This window comes from Lynx canadensis, chromosome B2, assembly GCF_007474595.2.
Source record: "Lynx canadensis isolate LIC74 chromosome B2, mLynCan4.pri.v2, whole genome shotgun sequence".
Lineage (NCBI taxonomy): Eukaryota > Metazoa > Chordata > Mammalia > Carnivora > Felidae > Lynx > Lynx canadensis.
In genome coordinates, this window is record NC_044307.1 from 122,303,563 (window position 1) to 122,317,332 (window position 13,770).

The following is a 13,770-nucleotide window of genomic DNA, read 5'->3' on the forward strand; positions in this document are numbered from 1 at the left end:
GGACTGGGGAGGAGCCACGATCCTTGGAAGACACAAATATATTGAAGCGGTTTATTTGGTAGTACATATAAAACTGGAATGACTGAAAAAGCAAACAAACAAACAAAACAAAAAAGAAATAGAAATAAACAGTTGGTGAATGCAACCAAAGCAAGCAAACAAGAGCTGTGAATGGCTGGTGGCGTTCCCTACGCTTTACGTCAGGGGGGAGAGGGTGCAGTCACCCCCCAAATAAATACTCCTTGTTCGTACTCCAACAGCCGAGTACTCACTACTCAACCCTTCAACCACAGCTCTCTTAAACTCAGTCACTGAAACCTTCAATTCCTCCTCAACTTATGCCTTTTCTGAGGACCTAGATCTCAGTGTAGGTGGTTTGAACTCTGTTTATTAACTTAAGCTACAGAGAAACTTCTTCATTTTCCATCCTCTGAGGGCATGGTGACTTATTTTCCTTTTCCCTTTTCCCTTTCCTCCGTGAACTTTCCCAGTAATCCCTGGGGGGAAGTAGGGCTTACTTTAAATAGCCTGAGAGGTACTTGAATTTTCATGTCTCGGTGATCTTTAGCCATGAAGTTAATCATTATGATTAAAGAAGGTCACCATAACTTAGAATTGGCAATAGAACTGAACTTTTTCTCCCAAGAACCTAAACCCTTCAAACCCAGCCAAGTTTTGCAGCAATCGAAAAAGCTTTCCCTGAGTCAGCAGTGGAGGCAGGTGACAGGAGTGGGCAGGCACAGGTGAGGTCACGGTGAGGTAGTTACAGGCCAAGCAGTATGGGGAAAAACCCACACCACCATTATTCCAAGACAGGCCTCATTTGGTCTTAAGGTCAAATGGTGGCCTAGCAGCTTTTTATTCCCCCTTTGCTACAACCCTCTATCTTACCTCTTCCTCTTCCTCAGCCTTTTCAGAAGAAAACACCGGTGACGAACTGACGCGTATCCTCTTATTTTCGATATTTTAGTTTGCCAAATGCGGATGCTGAGGTCAGTGTTACCTGTATCATATCTCTTCCCAGTTTGGTCTCTCCCCCACCCCCGAAATCTAACCCAGCCTCTCCCTCCCATGCCCCATTCTCTTCTTCTCCCCACCAGCAAGACCCACTTATGCAGCGACTTACCATCTAACCACTCATTCCTGAGAGGATCAGTCTCAGAGCCACATCGAAAAGTCAATTTTTAATAAAGTTTCAGGAAGTGTCCAAAGCGAGACTGTTCGATGCAAACAGGAAGCAATGTTATGCATAAATAACCTGTGGAGACAGAGAAATCAGACAGTTTGAGCATTAGGCATCCATGTGGGCAGAAGAGAAATCCATCCCTGGAAGCAAATGGCCACTATTAATTGTCCACCTGTAGTTGTGATGTGCTCAAGAAAGAGGAAGGGTAGAGGGCACCTATGCAGGTCAGTGGGTTAAGCATGTGACTCTTAATCTTGGCTCAGGTTGTGATCTCACGGTCCATGAGTTCGAGCCCCGAATTGGGCTCTGTGATGACAGCGTGGAGCCTGCTTAGGATTCTCTCTCCATCTCTCTTTCTGTCCCTCCTCCTCTTTTCTCTCTCTCTCTCTCATGCATGCTCTCTCAAAATCAATAAATAAACTGAAAGAAAGAAAGAAAGAAAGAAAGAAAGAAAGAAAGAAAGAAAGAGAGAAAGGAAGAGAGAAAGAAAGAACAAGGATAGGAAAAGAGCTACCACCATAGCCACATGTACACTAACCTTTAATTCAATTCCATTCCACAAGCATCAAGAACTGACCATGTACCCAACACTATGACGTGCATCAGATAAGCAAGATATATCTGTTTCCTGTCCTCACAGAGCTTACTGTTTAATGGGTAAGAGACACAATGTGATATGGCATGAAAAGCACTATGGCAGAGAAAAGAGTGATCTCAGGGACCGTAGGAGGATTCCTACCCAGACACAGGGAAGATTTCTGGAAGAGGTGACATCTCAGCTGCGGACTGAAGCCTGAACAGGACAGCAGTTATGCAAACCTAACTGAGGATTGGGAGGGAAGGGAAGAATTTAATCTTGACCAGAACCCTGTGAAGTATGTGTGACTGGCTCTGTCTTCCTAGTAAGATAACCACACCTCACAAGCATTAAAGACTCACGTTCTCAAATCCAGTCCATGGCGGGTGTGGGCTTGGTCCTCGGGATAATCAAGCCCAAGGCTGGCCTGGTTCCTTGCATGACACCAGGCCTCTAGCCGCATCTCACCTCTCTACCAGTTCCCAGACCTCAGAGAAGCACCTGACAGGATCAGGACCGAGAGTTCTGGCCAGAAAAGGAGGGCAGGACAATGCTCACCTGTGGGGATTTTATCTCTGAGCGGCAAGGGCTCAGCAGGGACATGTGTCCTTCAAATCGCCTCGGAGTTCCTGTACAAGGATAACTTCTAGTGTCCAAGCAGCACATCGTATGGAAACTCATTCCTGAAAAAGTGCATGCAAACAATTTTGAAAAGCAAAAGAGACGCTTTATTTAGAACAGACCTGTCACGAGGACCTTTAAAGCAAAGTCTTGTAAACAACTGTAACATCTCCTTTCTCTTACGATGAGGCACGCTTGGAATATCGGAGTTGGCTCTTCCTGGCATAGCACATTCAGGAGATCAGAGGCTGTCAGAGGCAGTTGGAAAAAAACGACCTTGATAAAACAGTTGGCTTTCATTCCGGCCCCGTTCATACTCTGAAAAGAAAATTAAGTGACTGACGTAAATGTCCATCACTGAGTATATTTATTTAAATCCTGAATGGCAAAAGGCAAACATTGTAGATATTAATGAAGAAATAAAACAAACATTTGACTTTTTTTCTTTGCTCAATGATAATAACCTTGTTTGAAAGCCTGCCTTGCCAGATCTGAGGCCAGCTCCTTGCAGGTCACACAATGGCTTTTCCAGGCGATGAAAATTTGCTTTTCACCGAAAGATGATGCAGATGAATACGTTTGAGACGCGCGGATGGGGGAGCGACCTCTCTACTGGAAGTCTGCTGTGCGGGTAGCAAAAAGTAACACATCTAATGCTTTACTTTTCCCTCAGAGCCCAGAATGTCAGTTTTTAGCCCTGCTAGTCAGGAGGAAATGGAGACTTCAGAAGGTACCGGCTGTGGTTGCCAAGGGATTAGTGTAATGTGTGCAAGACTCACTTCTGGCTGGCATGGATATTTCTGAAACCACCAAAAAGCTTCATTTTGGTGAGGCCTCTTTTCTGTCTCAGATATTGAAGGAAGCATTGCTGGCTATGATGCCATCAGCCTTCAGCAGCTTGCCAATGGGAGGCTGGCTCCAGACAAACCCCAGTTGCCTGCTTGTTCTCCTTTCCAGAAAACACTGAACGCATTTGCCCTAACCTAATGCTCCTCACACACATTTCTACGCCTACAGAAATGAGGATTATCTCGAGCCTCCCCAGTGATTAGGTTCGAAGCCCCTAAGTCTGAGAAGAGACATTCTTTGGACATTTCTTTCTAAATGTCTTTAGAATTACCACATTCTTTAGTTCTGCCATTGCCATCTATTCTGAATTTCCCTTATGTCTCTGTTCTTGAAGAAATCTCATCCGAATTCATCCTGCTCTCAGTTCTCTCTCTTTCTCTCTCCCTGCCTCACCACCACCACACCTCCACCACCAGGGTCAATGTTGAGGTAAGTCAGAGATAAGTCAATGAGCTAAGACCAGGCCTGCTACTTGTTAAATTGGAGGGCTCGCGTGGATAGTATATCCTGGGGCTGACATCTGCCCTAAAGAACTTTGTTTTCTGCCTCTGCCCTGTGCCCCACTCCAGTCCCCAACACATTCACATTAGGGCCCTTGACCAAAGAGTAATAAGAATACCAGGTATCATTTTGGCTCTGACATTTTCACTTTAACTCCCTTCTCATTTTTAACAAGGCAGCGGTGGCCTCTGGAGATAAATCCAGACACGAGCCTAGGAGGGAACTAACACATCATAAGCACCCATTTTGCCCCTGCTGTTTACCCAGCCAAGACTGGTGGTCAAGAGCACCGACTCTGGAGCCAAGGACCCAAGTTCATACCCCAACACTGTACTTTCTAGCATTGAGATCTTGGCCACTTTACCTGGCCTCTGTACCTCTTTGTCCTCATCTATAAAAGAGGGAAAGGAATAGTGCAATGTCTTAGGGGTGTCAGCAGGATTGAATAACTCAGTCTGTGTCAAGCACTTAGCACCTTGTAACCCCAGTAAACACTGGCTATTGTTACACCTGAGGGTGGGGGGTGGGCGGGGGTGCGGGGGGGAGACACAAGCAGCTGATCTCAGCCAGTAAAGATTGTTGTTTTCCAAATTAAAAAAAATAATAAAGAAAGAAAAAAAAGAAAAGAAAAGAAAAGCAGAAAAATTTTTAAAAAAAGGGGGGGGCACCTGGGTGGCTCAGTCGGTTAAGAGGCCAACTTCGGCTCAGGTCATGATCTTGCGGTCCGTGAGTTCCAGCCCCGCGTCGGGCTCTGTGCTGACAGTTCAGAGCCTGGAGCCTGTTTCAGATTCTGTATCTCCCTCTCTCTCTGACCCTCCCCCGTTCATGCTCTGTCTCTCTCTGTTGCAAAAATAAATAAACCTTAAAAAAAAATTGTTTTAAAAAGAAAAGAAAAGCAGAATCCAAGCAGTTCATCTTTTTTTTTTTTTTTTTTTACATGCTTTCTTTTAGCTTAATGCTGCATTGGAGGCATAGAAAGCATTTTTGAGGTTTGTGCTCTAGAAAAGCTATGCATGGTTGAGAGACTTTTACAAAGTAAACTTAAAGTTGGCTGGGTCTTCCATCTGTGGACGTGATAAGACTAGAAACCAGGCAGGTTCTCCCGAGACTTCTTTGTGAGAAGATGAGTTACCCAGCCAGATCATGAGCCCTGGTAACCTATAAATAAATCTCTTTCTTCAAATCACCTCATTGGAAGATAACCTTTTATGTTGTGGCTTTTCACAAAAATTAATTGATGTTGTTACATCTCTAAAATCCTTCATCCTAAGAAGAAAAGGCTTCATCTGTATCTTACTCCCATATTTACATCCTGTTCTTGTCTAAATGGTATCACATGTCCGGTCACAGAGTCAGAATCCACACAAATGCAATCTGCAAGTACGAGAAAGCACCATGCCTGTTTGACGGTGAATGCCCAGATTAAATGTCGAATGAATGAATGAATGAATGAATGAAACAGCTCAACAGTAAAGCAATGAGCTGTTTTAACAGAAAGCATAGTTCCCTTGGGAATAATAAGAGATGACTTTACAGACAATGCTTAACCTCCGAGTTATTATTTCCACAGGTAAAGCCAGGAAGTTATGGAAACCTCTCCCTGCCCCACGGTCATAGTACAATGTCACAGATAGTCACAGGCAATTTTATAGCAGACCTGTGAGTGAAAGGCACCCATGGCATCAATCTGCATTGAAGAGAGTTACACTTGGGGCACCTGGGTGGCTCAGTCGGTTAAGCATCGATTTCGGCTCAGATCATGATCTCACTACTGTTCGTGGGTTCAAGCCTCAAGTCCAGCCAGCTCTGTGCTGATGGCTCAGAGCCTGGAGCCTGCTTCCGATTGTGTATCTCCCTCTCTCTCTCTGCCCCTCGCTTGCTCATACTCTGTCTCTCTCAAAAACAAACGTTAAAAATTTTTTTTTAATTAAAAAAAAAAAAAGAAAAGAATTACATTTGCAGCATTCCCAGGAGCTGCTCACCTCAAGTGGTAGGACAACGCCTTGGTTTTTCATTTTGTTTTGTTTTTTTAATGTGTATTTATTTATTTTGAGAGAACATGAGCGGGGGAGGGGCACAGAGAGAGGGAGACAGAGACTCTGAAGCAGGCTCCAGGCTCTGAGCTGTCAGCACAGAGCTGGACACGGGGCTTAAACCCACAAAGTGTGAGATCATGACCTGAGCCAAAGGCAGATGCTTAACCGACTGAGCCACCCAGGCGTCCCCGACGACACCGTGTTTAATCACTAATTCCGTTTTTTGAAATTAAGGAAATTAAGCCCTGACTTTTGTAAGCAAGTATCTGAAAGCATAACGCTAGGACCTATTCTTAGATGTGATTTCCTCGTATCTCCAACCTACGTCATCAATCTTTGGGATGTGGGTAAGCTGTAAGGGTCCCAGCTTCACCATTTTTTATGTCTGAGACTGACCTTGAGAAGCTCTCTGTTACTGCTGTTCCAGTACTGGCCAGGTCAATAGTTCAGCTCAACAAACATTTTATTACTCTGTGATAGGTTCAGGCTTCCTCACGTGCTTTTTTCTCTGTACCCTCTGCGGATTATTGACTTTGACCCCTTTCCACCTAAAGACAATGCCAGGCCACCTGGTCAACAAAAGAACCCCACTCTTGACTCCACAGGGCCAAAGTCTTCAGTGATTAAGCTTCTTTCTTTTGTTGATGACACCCCAGATAGTCTGCCTGAAAGATACACTATACGTACATATATATACATATATATACATATATACATATACATATATACACATCTATATCATATATAGATCCATTTCATCTCAGAACTTGCCTCCCATTGATTGTTACCTTCTTCTGACCTGAAAATTCCAAAATTTTCCAAAATTCTTTGGCATCGTCAGTAGCTCGTATAATTCTTCTCTAGCCTCTGGGTCCCCATAACTTGCTTTACTCTTCTTAATATCTAGAGGTGCTGTTTATCTTGCCTCTGTGGATTTGGAGAGGAAAAAAACAGTTTTAGTTCATAGTCTGCTTACAAAGATCATCTCTGCCTTTCTCTCTGTGTGATTTTTCCCCCCATTTCTTTAACAAAAATTCTCCCTTTACTCTTTCTTACATGCCAGCGGGAATGAAAGGCCAGGGGAAGAACCTGATGACATTTTTAATATCTATCAAAATTGTACTGTCATATCCATTATTATGCATCACCCATAAGAAGAGGGAGAAGTAACTTCTGAAATGCACCCTAGATCCACCCAATAAAAACGGAAATTTCAAAATTCAGAACGGTTTGAATGTTTCCAGCCAAGTAATACTTAATTCTTAATCAATAATGAAATAGTGCAATAGTCCATGTTCTGGGTAGGCTTCTTGTTTGTTTTATGTGGTCTTATACCAGAATGCAAATACCTCAAGAGGCAGAGAAACCTCCTAAGAGAGGCTTTGGAACAGAAACAGGTGCTAACATCTGCCAGTGGTGGGCATTGGAAAGAAGCTGAAATCAAATAGATTTTCTTGGAATTTCAGATTCCTCAAGGTGTGCCTGAAATCATTTGGAAAGATACTAGGTTCGGCAAATGAAAGACGGATTAAAGACCGATTCCCCGTCTCTAAGACCCAACCAATCACAAATAAGTTTTGGACTTCCCTCCTGCTTTTCACTATTTTCCTTTCAACTTTGAGAACTCTTAGTACACAAGAGGCATTCTTGGAAGATCACTTTCATGAAGATCTTAAGGAGGAAAGATCAGCCGTTCATTAATAATGGTGACTCATTAAAAGTTTACTTAAAACATTCCACAGGAATGCCGTGGAGACCTCTTCTACATGCTACTCAAAGTTTAATACTTAACCACATTATGGTCCGGTGACTTCAGCTCTGTCCTGCCCTGCAGCGTGTACCCAAGCTTCTCATAAATTAATGGGTCATTCATCGCACTGGAGCTCACCCACCTCCCTAGAATTCAGGATTTACTGCCAACATTCTCACTCTGCCACAAAATTAATATAGCACTGTTAGGACACGGTGTACTTTGAAAACAACCAGCAATCATGATTCTACATTTAAGCCCCTGAATCCAAGAAATATTAATTAAAAAGATAAAAGGTACAGCAAAAAAGGACCACTGTATATAGTTACAATTAATCTGTTTTAACTATTTCTCGCTTGCAAAAACGTAGAGATAGTAACTCAAAATAAATCAAGTTATTAGAAGAGTAGGAAAGGAATGACCTTTTAATAAAGACTTGTTTGTTCCATCAGCCTTTCATAAGCTATCCAATATAATTCTCCCAAAGACCCTGCAAGGTAGGCATCATTATCCTTATTTTAGAAGCAATGAAACTTGGGGCACCTGGGTGGCTCAGTCGATTGAGCATCTGCCTTTAGCTCAGGTCATGAACTCACGGTTTGTGGGTTTGAGCCCCTCATCCGGCTCTGTGCTAACAGCTCGGAGCCTGGGGCCTGCTTTGGATTCTCTGTCTCCCTCTCTCTCTCTGCCCCTCCCCCACTCTCACTCTGTCTCGCTCGCTCTCTCTCTCTCTCTCTCTGTCTCAAATAAATAAACATTTAAAAAAAATTTTTTTTTTAAAACAATGAAACTGAAGCTCAGGGAAATTACCCCAACTTACACTTACTAAATGGATTTATAAGCATTAAAAGCTATATATAGAATCAGGATTCATACTCAGGAACACCCAACTCCAGAACTTTTCCACTAAACACATATTGCCTTCCTAAGATCAATTGATCGTGCTATTATTAGAACCATCTGTCAATATTTTTCCTTTCCTGTGAATAATAAAGTGAAATATACATTATTTTTTTTTTACGTTTATTTATTTTGAGACAGAGAGAGACAGAGCATGAACGGGGGAGGGGCAGAGAGAGAGGGAGACACAGAACCGGAAGCAGGCTCCAGGCTCTGAGCCATCAGCCCAGAGCCCAACGCGGGGCTCGAACTCACGGAACGTGAGATCGTGACCTGAGCCGAAGTCGGTCACCCAACCGACTGAGCCACCCAGGCGCCCCACATTATTGACAGTACTTACTCTTATAGGAGAATTTTCCAAAACCAGTAGTTCCACGCCTGGCTAATCACCAAAATTACCTGGAAAGCACTTAAAATATTCCCTAGGCCTTTCTATAGAACTACTGAGTCAGAATCGCTGAAGATGAGCCCAGGAATCTCCTTAAATATAAAGCTCTCAAGACAATTTTTATAATCAGCCAATTAGGGAGCCATTGGGTCTTCCAACAGTGGAGACAAAAAGCAACACTACCACTTGGAGATACAGTGCACTGTACTTTTTCAAAGTATTATAACATCCTCTGTTTCATCTCATCCTTATAAACACCTGCTGGGCAGGATGTGGGGCAGATATTTTTATCCTCCTTAGATACAAACAGAAACCAAGATCAATAAGGGAAGGACACTTGAATGATTTTTTTCCACTTTCTTATGTAAAAATGGATCACCTAGGAAAACCAAGCTGGCTTTGGATATACAGCATTAAGAATGTAAATATCTCTAAGTTTCCCTTCATCTTCTCCTTTCACTAGGATAACAGGTTCAATAATATTAGAGGATGAGGGGACTTCATATTTGTTCCCATCTCCCATTCTGGGGTGTAGAAGTAGTTATTCTTCAGTTACATAGTAAATAGCATGTGATGGGGCCCTAAGTCCATGTGGATGTTTCAGAAAGAATTTTGCCTCAAGACACAAATTATTTAATAAAATAAACTGAAGCTAGCATGTCTTTGTTCAAACAAAAATATTCCAGAGTAAGAGCTTGGGGTGTTTGTCAGACTTTTACCAAGTTCTTTCTCTCTCTCAGATGGCTCTGGATGGCGTCTTTATAACCACAAGTCCTTTGGACAGATTTCTCTTCAAATGATAAACATAGGGGCGTCTGGGTGGCTCTGTCAGTTAAACGTCCGCCTTCGGCTCATGTCATGATCTTACAGTTAGTGGGTTCAAGCCCCTCATTGGGCTCTGTGCTGACAGCTCAGAGCCTAGAGCCTGCTTCGGATTCTGTGTCTCTTTTCTGCTCTCTCTGCCCCTCCCTGGCTTGTGCTGTCTCACTCTCAAAAATAAATAAAATAAACATAAAAAAAGATAAACATACTTTCCTACTGTTCAATAAAATGTCTTGTAAAACCAGCATTTTATGCACATTTCAAAATTCACATTATATAGCCTATTTTGGAGATGCATCTTATGAGTGATTTTTATGATGTAAGTGGTTTTTATGAGAAGTCTTGTGACCAATTAATAACACATAAGTGTACAGAGATCATGTCATTATAACCAGCATTCGGTCAATTATGTAACATTTCAAAATACCTGAATGTTTGGCAATATGTTGACCAAATATACACGTGTATATTCTCTTAGTTTGATATATCATGGCCGTGTTGTATTTTAAAGGAACCCAACATGAATTACCAAATCAAAACCACAGTTCACCCAATTCAGTGGTTGATCTCAAATGATGGCACGGCAGGGAGGCTGCCTCAAGTCGAAGAACCTGGCTGGAAGTCCAAAGTCATTCCTGTAATATCATTTCAATCCAGAGTACATGAAGGGTATTTCATGCCTTATACTCACCTGTGTAATAACAGATCAAGTCTAAACTAGGAGAACATGCAGAGGAAAAAACCAAAGAAAATAATTTGGAATTATGCCACAGATTTCACACGCAGCCTACTGAACAAAGTAAAACTTTCCCATGGAGGGACAGAGTCCATGTGTACAAAAGTGCAGTTAAAACAAACAGAATTACATTTTTTGGTCCTGGCTGATTCACGGCTGCTTATCTACAAAGCCACAGGATGGCAATCGAAAAATTCCTGTTGTGCAACTCTTGTCCAAATGGTTTTATGGAAAAAAAATTGGGGCCAAATGCTTGGGTTCTAGTCCAATTTGCCTGTAATCTGGTCATATTCAGATCAAGCTTTGGAGAAGCCCATGCTCACGAAGACCACAAGTACAGATAGCCACGGTTTTTCATGATCTGACTCTACGTTTGTAGCCTCCGCTCCCACCCTGTCAGTAACCCTTCCCCACCTCCAATCTATGACCTTTTTAAAATAAGTAATTGGGGATCTACCAGGAGCCAACAACTGTTCTGTGTCCTGGAATTACATGAGAGATAAGTAGAAAAGCTCACTTCTCCATAGAGTTCCCATTGTCATGAAGCAATACTGAACCTAGACAAGTAAACGTGTAGTGTGTGTGGTGAGATGGCCTTTTGTGCACCAACATTTCCAGAGTGGAGTTGTCACTGGTAAGCAAAGGCCCTACCCTTACATTTCGCAGCCTCCCTTGCATCCAACAGTGTCCACATCACTAACTTTTGCCAATGTAAAGTGAACAGCAGTGAATGTATATCATTTCCAGGACAAGGTTGTTAAGAACCTGCTGTGCCTTCTCTACTTCTTACTCTTCCCCCCGGTTCCTGCTGCATGTAGAAAACTCTGAGGTCCTGAAGACAGAGCCTCCAGATGGAGGGATCTGGGTGTCTGAATCCCAAGTGAAGGTAAGCCACTCGCTGGTTAAAACATTAGCATTGAAGTGTTAAGTGAGTATGTAATGGCCCTGAAATATGTCAAATTATAGAAATGTTGTGGTAAATATTTAGAGGTTCTATCAGTAATCTAGCATAGCATATCAGGTGCCATAATGCTATTGAAAATAATGCATGTGTGGAGAATGAGGAATGCAGCGGGTAGAGTTGCTAATCTAAATAGAGTGGTCGAGGAAGACCTCATTGATAAAGTCACATGAACGGAGACTGGAAGTGAGGGAGCAAGTCAAGTGAAGCTCTTGGGAAAAGCTTTGCAGAAAGAAGGGGTAGTGAGAGCAAGGGTGCTGAGAGCAGAGCATGCCTGCTATGTCTAGGGAACATCCACGAGGCCAGGATGCCGGAAGTAGAGTGAACGATGGGGTTTCTGGCAGGAGTTGAGGTCAGAAGGTAAACAGAAGGACCAATCGCATTGGGCTTCACATGCCATTATAGGATCTTTGGATGTGATTCTGAATGAGATGGAATGTTATTGAGAGATTTTGAGCAGGAAAGTGGCAAGATGTTACTTACGTTGTGCAAGGATCACTCTGGATGTTGAGGTGCAACTATGTTGTGTAGAGTTGAAAGGAACAAACGTGGAAGCAGTTAGGAGGCTGTTGCAAAAATCCAGGTGAGAGACACTGATGGCTCAGACTAGGGTCGTGGCAGAGGAGGTGACAAGAAATAGTCAGATGTTTGGGGATGTGGGTCAAGAGAGAGTTAATTTTTTTTTTAAGATGGGAGATATTATGATTTATTTCATGTTGATGGAGATGATTCAGGAGGGAAGAGGGAAATTAATGATAGGGTAAAGGAACAGAAGAATTGATGGAGCCATATCCCTGAAGAGAAGGAAGGACATGAGTTAGCTTTTGACAGAGGAGTGTTGGTATCCATAGCAGTAGGAAGGAAACAAGTCTAGGGACTCAGATCCCAGCTTGTGAGTAGATGTGATGTGGGAGCATGTGCGAATCTCTTCTGATTGCTTCTATTTTCTCATTGAAACAAAAGGCTAAGTCAACCACTGAGAGTGAAGATAAAGGTGTGGCTATTTTGAGAAGAGAGTAGAAGGTGGACAATGGTCGTTTTGGGCGAAGTGCGGGCCACAAACAGGCTAAGAAAATGTAATAAGATGGCATGGCTACATTGAGCGCTCCCTTTAGTTCACTGACCCTGGATAAGACTAGAGTCCATGGCCCTGAGTTTTCCTCCAGCCAAGGGCAGCTTCTCAAGAAGAGGATGGAGTAGGCAGAATTGGAACTAACCAAGGTTGAGGGCCATTGAGTCTTTAAGACAAAGTTAGAGAAGGGAAACTCAAGGAGTTGAGTCTTTATACCAGGAAGTGATGCTCATGGAATTTAGTTTGAGCAATTGAGGACACTAGGAGAGTGAGGCACAGTGAAAATCCGTGGAGGTTGGTGGATTCCTGACCCTGGTGTAATCAAAGAATTATTGAAGTCCAGATACTGAGGCAGCAATCTGGAAGCATCTGAGCTGGGCTGGAGGCAGCATGGTTGTTGGCAATAAGGCAGCCATATCAGACTGCTTACCAGTCCCTGAAGTTCAGGGCATTTCAAACTGCTTTTAAATTTGTTCTTGCTATGCCTTCTTGTTGGAATCATTCTGAATCCCCTCCTTGGTTCTTACTCGTTCTTCAGGGCCCAGATCAGATGATACTTCCTCGTGCAGCGTCCTCTGATCCTCTAACTCAAAATTAATTGCCTTGTCCACTGTGCACATACGATGGGTTTTACTCACCTTTCATATGAGGCTTATCATAGTGTATCATTGTTACCTGTCTACAAGTCTGACGCCCACAGCTTGTGATCTCAAAGAGGACGGGCTAATTTTCTACTCACTCCCGCATTCCCGGCTGATGGCGGAGAGGCTGGCCTTAATAGTTTAATCACCAGGGGCCACAGGCATGCCTGCCCTACTCTAGTCCGTTTTCCAGATTCTAGTCAAAGTGATTTCCTTAGAAGTGTAAATCAGATCATGTTATCCCCCCTGCTTAGAACGCTTAATAGACTTTCCAATTGCTCTTAAGATAAAGACCAAATTCTTTCCATGGTACACATGGTGCAGGACTCGGCTGGAGCTTACGTCTCCAGCTTCATTGCTCACCATTTACCCTCTGCTTTTCACGCTCCAGCTACCCTGGCCGCTCAGTATGTCCAACGGGCCATGTTTCTTCCTGCAATCAGGGACTTCTCATGTTCACTTGCTTCGATCTGGCACCTGAAACATTACCTTTCAGATATGAGTTCGAATATCACCTCCTCAGTCTTTCCTGACCCCTCGCTAGGTGGGGATGACTTTTACATACTCTCAAAATACCCTATGTTTTTCTCATAGCACTTGTAGCATCTGTAATTACATAGTCACGTGGATGGTTTTCTCCCATTCTGGTCTGGAAGGCCCCTGACGACAGTAATCTACCTGGCTTTGCTCTTTACTATGTTCACAGCACCTACCACAGAGCCTGACTCAT

The 13,770-nt window shown here is 43.1% G+C and overlaps 1 long non-coding RNA gene across 1 annotated transcript; it reads right to left on the reverse strand.

The window, feature by feature from the left end:
• Positions 1-1,133: 1,133 nt before the first annotated feature.
• LOC115513467 lies at positions 1,134-2,683 on the reverse strand. Its single transcript, XR_003968706.1, has 3 exons — positions 2,568-2,683; positions 2,322-2,446; positions 1,134-1,258 (listed from the first exon to the last, which is right to left on the reverse strand). It is a non-coding gene; the product is annotated as an uncharacterized LOC115513467 (long non-coding RNA).
• Between the last annotated feature and the right edge of the window lie 11,087 nt (positions 2,684-13,770).